At 46.2% G+C, this 15,585-nt stretch overlaps 1 protein-coding gene and 1 long non-coding RNA gene across 3 annotated transcripts in view; one reads left to right on the top strand and one right to left on the bottom strand.

Moving 5' to 3' along the window:
- LOC119971165 (1-phosphatidylinositol 4,5-bisphosphate phosphodiesterase beta-1) overlaps nt 1-15,585 on the bottom strand; it is a 983,652-nt gene that overhangs the window by 907,836 nt on the left and 60,231 nt on the right. The gene's annotated exons all lie outside the window — the stretch shown is intronic.
- LOC119971195 lies at nt 4,286-7,367 on the top strand. Its single transcript, XR_005461780.1, has 3 exons — nt 4,286-4,462; nt 6,340-6,444; nt 7,156-7,367. It is a non-coding gene; the product is annotated as an uncharacterized LOC119971195 (long non-coding RNA).

Genomic DNA, 15,585 nt, shown 5'->3' with positions numbered 1-15,585 from the left:
AGAGCACCGCTAGGTGTGGGAAGAGAAAGAAGGGTTCTTCATAAGCTGTACACCTCAATCAAATTTCACCCCTCATTGGTAAATACCTTTGAAGGAGTCAGCTCTGGTTCAGTTGGTGACTCCCCGATCTCAGAGTCAGAAGGTTGTGATTTCATGCACGCTTCAGTGAGGTTTTGAGGGAGTGACACGCTGTTGGAGGTACCAACTTTCAATTGAGACATCAAAGTGAGGCCCTCTCTGCCTTTTCAGATAAATGCTAAGATCCAATGATGCTACTGGAAGAAGCATGGAAGTTCTCCCAGTGTCTTAGCCAATATCATTCCCTTGACCAACATCACTACCAACCATTACCTGGCCATTAACTCATGGCTACTTGTGAGATCTTGCTGACCAAGTATCGTCATGGTTTCCTACTTACACTTCAAAAGTATTGACCATAAAGCACATTCAGAAGTCTTCAAATTTGCTGCAGAAATGCAAACTCTTTCTTCCTTCCAACTTGTACAAACTCTGCCCATTTTCCTAGAAGACAGTACCTAAGCATCTGTTTTGCAAAATGTCAGGATTCCCAGGCTAGCTTAATGAGAACACTTTGGGGAGATCACTTGTCATAATGAACATACCATAGTCAGAGTATTAGATTTAAATAGGATGGTGAATTGTGCATGGCAAACTACCAACTTTCCCATGGCAATCCACCAACCTACTGCAGCCTGGGAATAAGAACATGTTTGGAACCATTTCAGAAAGCTGTGCCATAAATATGAAATGTTTAGAGACAACTAGCTGGATTTACTTTAGTTCATTTGAAAACGTATGCACATTGTTCATGAGAAAGATGCTTAAGCTGTGTCAAACAAGATACCTAAAATGTTTCAACCAGATTTTGAACATACAGGCCATGAGCAGATGTACATAAGTAGGTTCAAACATCAGCCTTAATGCAGATATTGGCTCCAGCCCAGGGGCAATGCAATCGCAATGCAGCTTTTTACAGTGAGAAAATTGCAAAGTTCCAGAAATTCAAGTAGTTAAACAAAAGGGCAGGCTTCTCATCAAAGCTCTCGCAGAAATCTCACACACACTCTGACACATACATAGACACACAGGTACACACATAGACACACACTGACACACACATAGATAGACACATGTAGACACACACATAGACACACTCTGACACACACATGTAGACACACACACATAGACACACTCTGACACACACACAGACACACACTGACACGCACATAGACACGTAGACACGATCATAGACACGTAGATACACACAGACATACAGATACATACATAAACACACACTGAGTCCCATATACTCACACATAGATGCACACATAGACACACACATAGATGCACACTGACACACACATAGACACACACATAGACACACATATATACACACATAGACACACACTGATGCGTACATAGACACACACATAGACACACACTGACTCGCATATAGACACACATAGACACACACATAGACACACACTGACGTGTACAGACACACACATAGATGCACACAGGCACACACATAGACACACACATAGACACACTGATGCGTACATAGACACACACATAGACACACACTGACACACACATAGACACGTAGCTACACACGCACAGGTACACACCTAGACACACACTGATTTGCATATAGACACACACATAGATACACGTAGACACAAACATAGACGCATATTGACACACACATAGACACACACTGACTCGCATATAGACACACACATAGATACACGTAGACACACACATAGACGCATATTGACACACACATAGACACACACTGACTCGCATATAGACACACACATAGATACACGTAGACACACACAGACGCATATTGACACACACAGACACACACTGGCACACACGCAGACACACACTGGCACACACATAGACACACACTGGCACACACATAAACACACACTGGCACACACACAGACACACACTGGCACACACAAAGACACACTGACACATACATAGAAACAGCTTCTCACCAAAGCTCTCGCAGAAACTCTGACACACGTAGACACACATGCACTAACAAATGTACAGACACATGTACAGACACATACACAGCCATATACACAGACACATGCACAGACAGATACACATGTACAGACAGATACACATGCACAGACACATGCACAGACACAGACATATGCACACAGACACACGCACAGACACACATACAGACACATACACAGGCACATGCACATGTACAGACACATGCACAGCCACACACAGTCAGATGTAGACACAGACTCACGCACAGACACATGCACAGACACACACAGTCATGTGTAGACACAGACACATGCACAGACACATGTAGACACAGAAGCACGCAGAGACACATGCACAGACAAGCAAAAATGTAGGCAGATAACACACGCCATCCAACTGCCAAATTCGTGCAACAGAAAATTCAGACATTATTTTACTCTAGATTCATACCGGCACAATATATCTTTGAAACTCCAGATAGCATACTGAACAGTTATAAAATGCTGTTTCGATGAAGAGGTCAACCCTGACAATATTGTCAATTACACTGGATCTTGTCCACTGATTTGATTTATTCACAAGTCATTCCAATTTACATTTAGACAAACTTCACCACATCTCAACAAATGATATTACCAGGCGCTTGCATGGACACTTGAATATCAAAATTACCTGCCTTGTGAGTATTTTGATCTGTAAACTCAAACTGGTTCAGTCACAGACACAGGCTTTTGATCACAAATATTTTAAATTAAGTGATTGCTTCCTATCATCATTAGGTGATTTAATGCAGCACTGCAAGTAATCAAGGGGTAAGAATTCAATCAATAGTTACCAGTGTTGAATGATTTTGCAAAACTATTTCCTATATGCTGATTAAGCCACCTTTAAACATTGCATAGAGCACACCCTATCAACACAACCTTGAAGATATGAAAATTGTAACAATCTTAAAAGTCTGTGAAGATAACAACGCATGACTGGGAATGTTTTAAATTTCCGCAGTCACAGAAGCAAGACAGGTCATCCAATTTGCTGTAAAATCACAAAAGAAGATGTTCTTTTTGAATGGATAGAGCAGTTTCTGCAAAGAGAAGCTACATCGATTCAGTAGCCATTCTGTCACCGGCAAGATGTATTTTGCAGAGACTGGGGGGCGGAATTCTCCACTCCCGCGCGGCATCGGGAAGGCTGTCGTGAACTCGGCTGAGTTTCACGACGGCCTCAGAGGCCGCTCCTCGCACCTATTCAACCCCCCCCCCCCCCCCCCCCCCCCGCAGGGGGCTAGGAGCGGTGCTCCGTAAATCTCGGTCGCCGAGAATGACGCGACGGCGGTGCCTAAGTGATGTCAGCCACGCATGCGCAGGTTGGCCGGCTCCAACCCGCGCATGCGCGGTTGCCGTCTTCCCCTCCGCTGCCCCGCAAGGCGTGGCGGCTTGATCTTGCGGGGCGGCGGAGGGGAAAGAGTGCGTCTCTTGGAGACGCTGGCCCGACGATCGGTGGGCACCGATCGCAGGCCAGTCCCCTCCCGAGCACGGCCGTGGTGCTCACTCCCCTCTCCGCCCCACACAAGCCGCAAACAAAACTTTGGCGCCATGTTCACGACGGCAGCGACCAGGTGTGGTTGCCGCCATCGTGAACCGGTCGGGAACGTCAGGCCGCTCGGCCCATATGGGCCTGAGAATCGCCGGTCGCCGTGGAAAACGGCGAGCGCCGATTCATCCGAGTGGGGGGTGGGAGAATCGCAGGGGGTGCCAGGGCGGCGTGTCATGAGTCACCCGGCCCTCCCGCGATTCTCCCACCCGGGTGGGGAGCAGAGAATCGCGCCCGGGGGTGTCTGAACTTAAAATGTGGATTAGGTCTTTTCGCCTGCCCCAAAGGCTCAGACTCGCTTTCAGTGTTTATGTCTACCAGCAATTCCCTGTCATCTTGTCCAAGTAACGTTCCTTCCCATCAGCGGGAATGCTATCGGAACAATCCAGGTAAAGAGCATCACATCACACACACACACACACCAATACAGACCCGCGTGCGCACTCACACACTAACACAACAGACACACATACCTACACACACACCCACCCACACAGACGGCCACACAAACACACCCACTCACACAAACAATCCCACACAAAAGAGATAAATGAACTCCAAGCACAAGTGCTTCCAATTACTCAAACATGTGATTGCACTGCACTTAACTCTCTTTGATGTTGTCAATGTTTGCTAAAAAAGTTGGCATTTCACCTTTTAGGCCACTGATCCATGAAGGGATATGAATGAATCAAAGCTGAAGATGGTTTGTGGAAGCTGTCAATCACATCCCACTACTAGAAAGCCATGAATGGCTTGCAGCTAATTGATCAGTGGTCTAGATGCAGGCCACACTGCTCTCCTTCCAGGAATGGACACGTGGAGCTTACAGGTAAGTGTTATAGCTGTAATTCATCTCAATGCCCCTGTCTGGACTGCTCACGAGCTTCCAAACAGGGGTCTCTTTTCAGGGAAGGTGTCCATTTTGTTAGAGGGGTCCCTGTGGAGGGGGGGGGGCCTTTACTTAGCGGGTCTTTGTGGGGTGTCCCTTTACTTAGGAGGTTTCTATGGGGGTGCGTTTAGTCAGGAGCTCTCTGTGTGGGGGGCCCTTTTGGTTAGGATATTCCTGGGAGGGTCCCTGTAGTAAGGGGTCCAGGGGGGTGTCTCCCTATTTCAAGAGTCCCTGTGGGGAGGGGGTCTCCTTATTACAGGGGTCCCTTGGGGGGTCTCCCTGTAATAAGGACCCTGGGGGGGGAGGATCTCCCTATTACAGGGGTACATGGGGGGGGGGGGTCTCCCTTTTACAGAGATCCCGAGGGGCCCTCCCTATTACCAAGGTACCTGGGCTGTCTCCCTGTTGCTGGGGGGCCTCCCTATTACAGGTGTCCTTGGGCATCTCCCTATTACAGGGCTCCCAGGGGGAGGTATTTTCGGGGAGGGAAGGGCAGGTAGTGTATTGGTGCATTGTCGGTGGGGAAGGTAGCCCTCGGATGGATTTTGGGGCAACCTTGCTCACCGCAAGGTCCACCATGACAGGTTCACAAATGCTGAGAGCCTCTGTGATCCATACCCACGTGATTCCCAGCCGCGGGGAGCAGAGATTAATGGAGGGCCAGAGAATAGGGCGCTGGGCCTGCTGAGTCGATGCAAATGGGCCATTAAGACCCATTTGCATTCATTTGTGTGCTCCCGCTGGCACGTGGTCGTGGACCTCAAATCCGACACCAGCCGATGCCGACCGATGTAGAATCCATCTCTTTGCAACGTGGGAGACACGGAATCCAATTTTTGCCCAGCAAGCTCCCAGAAAGAACAAAAAGATCATGGGCGGGATTCTCCCATCGGGCGGCTAAGTGCCGGCGCTGCGTAAAAATGGGAGTGTTGTACTCCAGCGTCAGCACCCGTTCCAGGACCCCATCCTGTGGCCCACGGTGAGGTAGCATGGCGCTGGAGCCCACGCCGCTCCAGCTGCCGATCCTAGCCTGAACCCGGCGCTGCGGTTGGGCTGGCGGTAACTAGCGCATGCACAGTGGCCTTCTTCCCCGGGATGGCCCCGATGCCAAATGGCGTAGGGCTACAGGAGCCAGCACGGAGGAAAGGAGGCCAGGGGGCAGAGAGGCCGGCCCGCCAATTGGTGGGCCCCGATCGCAGGCCAGGCCACTACGGAGGCCCCTCCCGGGGTCTGACCCGCCCATCACCCCCCCCCCCATCCCGCCCACAGGCCACCCCCAGCCCCCTCAATGCTGAGGTTCTGCCGACTCAGAGGATGTTAGAACGGCGCCGGTGGGATTTGGCTTTTTGATGAAAGCCGCTCGGCCGGAGAGTCGGCGCATACTCCGACCGGCATCACTCTGACCACGCCGGCCCCAATGGTGCCGATTCTCCGCTCTGCGGAGAATTGCGTCCCAGCATTGGGGAGGCGTCGCGCGATTCGCGCGGTTCGCCGCCGATTCTCCGACTCCTCCGCTAATCTGTTTTCTGTGATGTTGATTGAGGGATAAATATTGTCCAGGACACCGAGATGGGTAGGGGAAACTCTCCAATTCTTCTTCAGAGTAGCACCATGGGGTCTTTATAAACCCACCTGAGGGGCATCTGGGGCCTTGGTTTAAAGTCTCATCCAAAACCGTTACTCCAAAGCTGCCAAACAACATCCATTATATTTCTGCTGTTTTTGTGTTCTGCATATTTCAGATGGTTTGGCTTTTTTCAAAATTCTCTTTTTGATAACAGTTCGCCATGTTTTTGTTTGTGTTTATCTGTCCCCAGACTAACAGTAAGCGACAAATTCAGCGATTTATCTGGACAGGCAAGATAATTTTTCCAGCTCCATAATAAAACTGCAACTTCACAATCTTATGGGCTGCCGACAGAGTAAGTAACTGTGGTAAAGAAATTTGCAGATAGCTGGAAGCTTTTAAGAGGTCCAGATTGTGGCAGCGTTCACACTAGTTTCAATCCTCCAACAGTTTTTCATCCTGAGATGTTCCAGTTTTGGTAAATTTGACCTTCGAAATGCAGGGGAAGCTAGACCAATGCTGCTACAGAGTAGCCATAATGTGGAGATGCCGGCATTGGACTGGGGTGAGCACAGTAAGAAGTCTTACAACACCAGGTTAAAGTCCAACAGGTTTGTTTCGAATCACTAGCTTTCGGAGCATTGCTCCTTCCTCAACTGAATCCTTCTTCAGCTGAGGAAGGAAGGAGTAGTGCTCCGAAAGCTAGTGATTCAAAACAAACCTGGTGGACTTTAACCTGGTGTTGTAAGACTTCTTACTGTGCTACAGAGTAGGGAAGGGCCTAGCATTGCTAGAAGCCTCAGAAAGGGGGCACAGACAAAGGCAGCAGAAGATGAAAATATGTGAACACACCTGTTCGAGGAAATACCGTGGAGCACCAGAGAAGCAGGGCAGTAAGATTTTCAGTTAAGAGTATTTAAGATGCAATTTAATTGTGTTTTTTTAATGGGAAATAGAAAAGGTCAAAATCTGTGCAAACATACTTTGGGGTTGGAGTTGCAGAATGAACGCTTAGCAACCAAGTTTAGAAAGTGGTGAATAAAATTAAATTGCTATTTTTTTTCAGTAGGCGATCGTTATTCAGGCTTGAGCTCCTAGACTATCACGTTGCAGATTGTACTGCAGCTGCTTACCAGCGAAGGTGACCTCAGATGTTGCTAGGAGAACTCATACTGGCTCAAAAGCACTCAGACTATTATCTTCTCCACATAAACTGAAGAGATATTTCCAAGCTGAAACACCCCCCAATCCCGTTCACTTTCTCCTTTCACAAAATGCACTCGTGAAATGGTTATGAATAAAGATGCTCACATCAGGCGAGTTGTGGGGTCGGGGTCGGGTGGTGGGGGTGGGGGTTTGTGGAAATAAGACTAATTTTCAAATCTAAAATGCAGGCTGCACAGCAACCAAAAGAAGCGACATTTGTTTTTTTTTGAATTCGACGGTTACAACTGGCTTGACCAAGTTTTTCACACGAGGAGCCAGATTTCAATTTTGTTTCTCACTCAAGGGTCTGATGAGCAAATTTTGGAAAAATAAAGTTTGGCGCAACATTAAACATGAATTTCAGATCAAAAAGCTGATTTATGAAAAGAAACAACTTGCTGAGCAAAAAGAAATGTCAAAACAATAAATTATTATTTTTTTTAAATTGAGAAATAAATAAAGATCACCAGTAGTGAGTGGGAGAGTGCGAGTTCACCTCATTTCCAGTCTCCAAGTGTTCACTCATTCAGCCTCATCCGCTGCAAGAGTGGATGGGAGTTTATGTTGGTGTGTGGGGGTGAGGGTGAATGAGAGCCTGAGTGTGAGAATGAGCCAGACCCACACTCTCATCTGTTGTGTATTCATGTTTGTTCCTCGTTGGAACAAGGTCAATTTAAGAGTTTGATCACGTGACGTATTGACAATATCATCTGCAGTTTGTGCAGGCTAACAGTCAGTCTCGTCCAGCAGCCTGTAGCGAAGACATCTTTCTAATAAAGTTCTTGCTTGTTTGAACCTTCGTGGACTCCAAGCCTATCCTTTAAAAATACCACAAAGAAATTGGCGACTAGGTGGTTGCTCCACACTGCAAACACCCGGAAAATAACTGTGGAAATCCGGTGGAACAAGACAAATCGTCGATCCGCACACCAGCCATCCACAAAGGGATTAAGAAGATAAAACATAGCTACGCCAAAGCTGCCGAACAGCAACAGTAACAGTAACTACTGAAGGAACCAAAACTTAAAGAAAGATTTTGGTGAAAACAGCATCTAAAGAAACTTGCTCCGTGCTCCGCCCAGAAAGTTCTGGAACAGTACTCCTACTGCTGTGAGTAGCAAGTAAAGCAACAAATATCCTGCAACAATTAATTGAGAGCTATGGAAGTTTTACAAAACCTCTTGCAAAACTCAGAAAGGAGTAGGCTGTCATCAGGGTTACCTTGTTTGAAAGGAAAAAAAGTGAGGTTGTGCACATTTGTGCTTATGCAACCTTCCCCGAATAAAATGGCAGGAGTTTGTGGTACCACTGCACAGTATGGTGAAAGCCCCACCAAGCACTGGAGCACCTACACTGAAAGATTCAAATACCTTGCTCAGGCAAACAAAATTGCAGTGGACATAGCAGTCTCGCCCTTCCCAAGCACGGAAGGGGAAACTTTCAGCCACTTGTGAAGTCTGCTGCAACCAGAAAAACCAGGCTTGAAAATTTAAGGTAGATTGTGGAGATATTGCAGGGCCACTTCTCACATAAATCCTTGGTGATCACCGAGATGTTCATGTCCCACGGATGAGCAGAAAATTAATACGTCACACAGTTTGTAGCTACTTTGAAGAAATTAGCTGAAAACTGTGAATTTTGAGATGTCTTGAAGGACACCATTAGAGACAGGCTAGTGTGTTTGCTAAGAAGCAAAGCTATCCAGAAAAGGCTGTGTGGTAAACACCACTGGTAACACACTACGCGTATTACGGTACTGCCACTGTACTACGGGTAACACGGTAAATCCCAGCCTGCTGGCCCTTCCCAGCAGGCGACATATAAAAGTTTATGCTCTCCTGCACTGCAGCCATTCTGGTTCCAGCTGCAGGAGGCTCAACATCTTGTGCAATAAAGCCTCAATAGTTTCACCATTTTCGTCTCGTGGTCAGTGATGGTACATTAAGATATATTAGTTTCACTTATTCTGTCATGGGACATGGGCTTCGCTGTTAAAGCCAGCATTTGTTGCTCATCCCTAATTGCCATTGAATTAAATGGCTTGCTCGGCCATTTCAGAGAGCAGTTAAGAGTCATGCACATTCCTGTGGGTTTGGACTCACATGTAGGTAAGGATGGCAGCTTTCCTCCCCTAAACCTGATTGGTTTTTAATGGCAATCAGCAATGGTTTTGTGGTCAACATCGGACTATTAATTCCATTATTCTGGGTTTATGATGCTGTAGAGATTATTGATATTTAGTTCATGCAGGACCAAAAATGTTGTAGTTTTTGAGAAGAGGTTGTTTTCCTGTGTGAACCCGCCTCACTGAATTGGCATGGTTTGGTTGCGTGTTGCAGCCAATGTTGTCAGCCGGACTCTGGGAGAATTTATTCTGGATCGCATCGCTGAAAATCACATTGAACAACTCGGAACTTCCCCAAGATACAATTTTCATGCCTGATACTAAAAGGAGATTGAGTAATGAATAATTTTGAACATGAATCATCAAGAAATAGCATCAACTGTATATTGCACCAAGGCTTATATTGGTCAACATCGGTTAAGGCCTGGATTCTGAGGTGAACCTTGCAAGTTATCAATTGGAAATTATTTCAGTACGGTTGTTATGAAACCTAACAGAGGCAAAGATCGAAAAATAAATCAGGCAACAAAAAGGCCAACATGCAAAGCGCCAAGCGTGGATCAAAAAGACTTAAGGAAAAAAGGCTACAGTGGTGATAATTTATCAAAAGATCGCACATTGCATAACTAATCCACTGATGGAGTGAAAAAGAAATAAATTCTGGGTGAAAAGATGGCAACTGGTCCATGACAAACTGAAATATGTTACGATTGAGTTGATAGCAAAGTCGTACAGAAGACACCTCAAATTCACTTAAATTACAAAAGGAAATATCCAACGGTATTAAAAGTGACATTCAAAATATGTATTCTATTTCTACCTATTTTCCAATGCCGGTCTCTGAGAGAAAAATAGTTCACTGTGACAGTGACCACTCCATTGGTTCCTCTGGTATTCCATTTGTCTTTCTATCTTCTAGCTCACTACAATACTGGGAAACACATTTCAACCACAAAGGCTAAGGATGGTTGTGACGTCCTCGAGGGAGCTATTCCAGCTGCATGAGATCCCAGAAAGACTACCAAAAGATCGTCTGTAAAATCGACGCACAAGGGTCGTTACTTGAAGAAGTGAATTCCAAACATGGCTTAAATTCCAAACACATTTCTGGGATGTTACAAATGTCTATTATTGTTCATCATGGATGCCCACGCTCCAGTAGAGCACCCTTTTAAGCTGCAATCTATGACTGGTTCTTGGCAAACCTCTAGATTCAAAGGGTTTCACACTTAGAGACATTCTAAAACTGTTCATCTGCATGATGCAAGGAGTTCTTGTTCTGGAGCGTACCGGCCAGCAGGATAGGGTTTGAACTGCTCTAGGAGCTGATTGAACAGCCTCCTTCTGTTCTCTGGTGATTTACAGATGGCCATGTGGCGGCCTCAAAGTGTTGGCAATTCAGTGCAGTGGAATTGGACAGCTGGGTCATGCTGCTCTTGTTCTGCAGTTGGAAAGGAAACAGAAATGCAGGCCAGGCAGACCTATCGAACTGTGTGCTACATGTGTGGGGAGCTCACTGACTGCCACTGGAGGTGAGCCCAACATTAACCCAAAAAGAGGCAGAAGGTCACCTTCAACTCTACAATACAGGTTTTCTTTTATACAGCAGGCAGTACAGAGATATAATTGTACGATCACTTTGTCGTACAGAACTTGAATACTGCTGAAAAGAGAGACATGTTGCTCAAGCTTTTCATCTTGCATTCATCAGGACAATCACAAGAATGCCAAATTTCAAACACTCACAGCAATTTATACCACCGGTATAAAAGGGTGCTGAGTGAAAAAGGTGCTGATTGGTTGGCAAGACAACTCTAATTGGCTGAGGTGTCACCATGGAGAAAGCAATTGGGAACAAGGCTTTCCAAGCTCCCTTGAATTCAAGAAAGAGGTAAGACTTGAGCATATTCCTTTTGTTTGCAGAGAACGTGTTCTTTTTATGAATGTCTGTTACTTGTACAGTAGCAAGTAGATGAGCCTTTAGTCGGTAGTCTGAAGCCAGTTCCTCAGTTATTGCCATATTGGTAAAGGTCTGTAGATAGGATACAAAGTTGAATGTGAATAGAATGGTTCAGCTGGCATGAATCTTCTTGGTTTATCTTTTTTCTCCTCCTGTCACTTAAGCCAGGAAACATTGGCCGGGATTCTCCGACCCTGCGCCGCCCCGACGCCGGCTGCCCTATGCTCCGGCACCGTTTTTCGGGCAGGGGCGGGATTCCCACCACACTGGTTGGGGGCTGTTGCCAGTGCCCCCCCCCCCCTGTGATTCTCCGGGCCCCGATGGGCCGAGCGCCCATCCATTTATGGCCAGTCCCATCGGCATGAATTACTCACCTCACGCACGGCGGGACGTGGCAGGTGAGTATGCGGGGGTGGTCCTCAGGGGGGCGTGGGGGGATCCAATCCCGGGGGAGGGCCCCCATGGTGGCCTGGCCCACGATCGAGGCCCATACATCTGCGGGCAGGCTTGTTCCATGGGGGGCCTTCTTTCCTTTGCACCGGGCCCCTGTAGGGCTCTGCCACATTACCCGGGGGCCGGCGCGGAGAAGAAAATCTCACGCAAGCGCAGACTGGCCGGCATATTTCTGCGCATGCGCGAGATCACGGCGGCCGTTCCGTGCATGCGCGAACTCGCGCCAGCCCTTTGGCGTCGGCTGGAATGGCAGCAACGACTCCGCCATCCACCTAGCCCCCTAGAAAGGTGATAATTCCTCGCCTTGGGCGTCAGTTTTCCCGCTGGCGTGGGGACATAGCCCCTTTTTCACAGAATCCCGCCCAACATTTCTGACCCTTCAAATCAGCCCTCACCACTAAAATAAAATTGAACTTGACAATTCAGCAACCAGAGAACGTCCACACAGATGTCACGTTGCCCCATGAGCTTCCGCGAAAGTTTCTATCATACAAACGCCTTTTTCAACTTACGGGATTTTGCTGTTCAGCTTTTGCTTTGGAACACAGCTGGTTTTCTGGAGAACAAAAGGAATTTTGCTACCTTAGCTGCTGCTCAAACATTACTAACTGCACGCAAAAAGGAACATCATCCAAAATGGCCGAAGCCAGTGTTACAATTGTAGTGCCTATCTGGAAAAAGGAGAACGTTAAAAAGCTTGGACCGCATAAGAGTTCTAGTGGTCATGTCGCTAGCTGCAGGCTCAATCCAGATGGGCGAAGGGAAGAATAATCCCGGTCCAACAACCCCCAAGCAGATGGAGAAATCATGCTCGACTTCATTTCAATCTATGATCATGCTGAAAATGAAGCTCCTGCTCTTTTTTAACTGGACAACATTCGGCTGGTCTGAAAGATCTGCTGGAACATCACACTCAGCACTGAGTTCGATCAGGCCCAGCCACATGGATCCATCGCTGATCACATTGTTCCTTTTGCTCATCATTCGCGAAGGAGAGTGGAGCAAGTCCTTGCTGGACGATTTTAAAATAATCTCAGGAATTTGGGGTCCACTCTGCATTTTCCAAACAAAAAGGACACAATTCATTATTCTCACTGCCAACCAGATTTATTGTCACACCGTCAACAAAAATGTCGCCTGGATTTGACAGTCTCAAATCAAAAGTCTTTCAGAGTGCATTGCAGTTTACCTCACATTCTTCATAATTGCAAATACAATAAGCATATTTGCCCTCTACCAACTCAACCTGGTTGCAAGGTCGTGGATGGATTTAGTCACTGCAGTCGTACTGCATCAATATTTACAAGAGTTCTAATAAAAACAAAAGCAAAATACTGGGTCTGCTGGAAATCTGAAATAAAAGCAGAAAATTTTGGACAAACTCAGCTGGTCTGGCAGCATCTGTGGAGAGAGAAACAGAGTTAACGTTACAGAACAGTTCTGTAGAAGGGTCAATGGACTCGGAATATTAACTCTGTTTCTCTCTTCACAGGTGGTGCCAGACCTGCTGGGTTTGTGCAGGATTTTCTGTTTTTATTTACAAGAGTTTTGTTCCTCCAGGGATTACTCAAGGGAATTCTTAGGCCTCTTCTATTTCTCATCTACATGGTGACCCTCAGTGAAATCCTGCACAAACGTAGCAGGTCCCACATGTTTACCGATACCACTCAGTTCTATCTCTCCACCTTCTCCTCAGATCCTTTCCTGATTGGTTACGATACGTTTATGATAGCTAGTTATGGAGAGCAGAAATTTCCTCTGACTAAATATTCAGAAGACTTTCACCGCCAACTTTGGTTCAGGTCACAAACAATGTCCATTGTTTCCATTCCTGGTGACTGCCTGAAGCTGAGCGAAGCCTTGTTGTTGTGTTTGACTGAGCTGGATTTCCAACCACGTATCCACATCATCAGCATCACATATCCTACCTCCCCCGTTGAAAAACTGAGCAACTTTGACATTCTCTCGGTTTACTTGTTTCTCAAACCTCCATCTGCGCCTTTACTGGCTCTCAACGTGACTGTTTCAATAACCTCTCGACCGGCCTTTCATTTTACGCTTTATGTAAAATAATATTCTGTCTAAAATGCTTCTGCCTGCTTCTTAAGTCATTTGACCATTACCCCTTCGCTGCAGCCTCCCAGTCAGACAATGTGATCTCAAAATTCTCATCTTTGTTTTGAATCATTTAGAGGCTTCGCCCTCCCTAACCTCTGCAATCTCCTCTAGCCCACAAGTCTTTGAATTATCTGATCGTCCCTTATTCTGGTCTGCTGTGTACCCTGGATTTTTATCACTCCACCGCTGGCAGGCTATGCTTTCAACTGTCTCCTCTGATCTCTGGAATTCCCTCCCTCAATCTCTTCAATTCTCCACCACCTTTGAAATTGTCCTAAAATCATACCTCTTAAAATCGAGCTTTTTGCCATTTTCCTATTCCATGATATGGTACTACAAAATGTCAAATTGTTTTGTTTTTAGTGATGTTACTCTTGCTAAACGCTCTGTGACATTTCAATGCATCGATGGAGGTTGTTGGGTAGATTGGATATGTGGTTAGAGGAAAGGGGGATAGAAAAAAGAATAAGAGGGCAAGCACATGGGCCAGATTCGAAGTCTTTTTGTCTATGTGAATGGGTTTTGGGTGATTTAAAATCAGGCTCCAATCTCGAATCAGGAATGAAATAAGCAGAACACAGCAGCTGTTGGAACCTGAAACAGATACGGAATTCTGGAAAAACATCGCAGCTCTGCCGCATCTGTTTCACTCTTTCTGAAACACTCCCTACAGATGTTGCCAGATGTGCTGTGTTTCCCCAGCATCCTCTGCTTGTGCTAGAATTAGGGTAACTGCTCAAGTGGAGGATAAACACCAACACAGACAAACAGCCTGCCACTGTGTTGCCACTTCTATCTAATTCTTTCTTTGCCTTCCATGTGCCAATTATTTTGGACAATACCAACCACTTAATAACAAGCCAATCTATGTACAAGGACTTTAGCTGTTGATTTTTCACATTCATATTCAGGAGCCGATGATACTGAAGCACTGTATCAACTTGCCGGTCACGTTTGCTAGCACCATGTACAACGGCACTGCATGTAAATGTGATGCAAATGATGCTCAACATTTTCAGTACAATTCAGTGCTATGCTATGATGAGAGAAGCTGTCCTACTTTGAAAATGTTTCTGTTAACTGCAAAGCAAAATGTCTTTGCTCCCATTAACGATAGGTCGGGGTTGGACTTTTCCTGTCTTTCAAAATCAGTGGAAGAAAGTGAGTGTCATTCACTGCCAGTACAAACTATGCTCACAAACTAAATGTAATTCTCATGGCATAGGATAGTGCAGAAGAAGGCCATTCAGCTCCTTGAGTCTGTGCTGGCACTTTTGAAGAGTAATCCCACTTAGTTCCACTCCTCATCGTCCAGTACAATAATCTTGCTGCTCGCAGACGTCGAAAATAAAATACGAGTCAAAATACACCTGTAGAGTGGTGTTTAGTATATCAGTTACTCCCATTCAACACAGCTTCTGATATGGTGCGCATAATATTTCAATTCTAGCAGATACACTCAACAGAGACAGGGGAAATAGTGGTTCGGTGGAAATGTCACTCCAGAGGCCCAGACAAATTCTCTGGGGACTCAGGTTCAAATTCCGCCATGACATTGGTGGAATTTAAATTCAAGTAATAAGCATGTAAGTTAATTCTGTAACGGTGACCGTGAACCCATCTGGTTCACTCAT

The sequence above is a fragment of the Scyliorhinus canicula genome, chromosome 1 (genome assembly GCF_902713615.1).
Source record: "Scyliorhinus canicula chromosome 1, sScyCan1.1, whole genome shotgun sequence".
NCBI lineage: Eukaryota > Metazoa > Chordata > Chondrichthyes > Carcharhiniformes > Scyliorhinidae > Scyliorhinus > Scyliorhinus canicula.
This window is presented reverse-complemented; position numbering and strand designations above follow the sequence as displayed.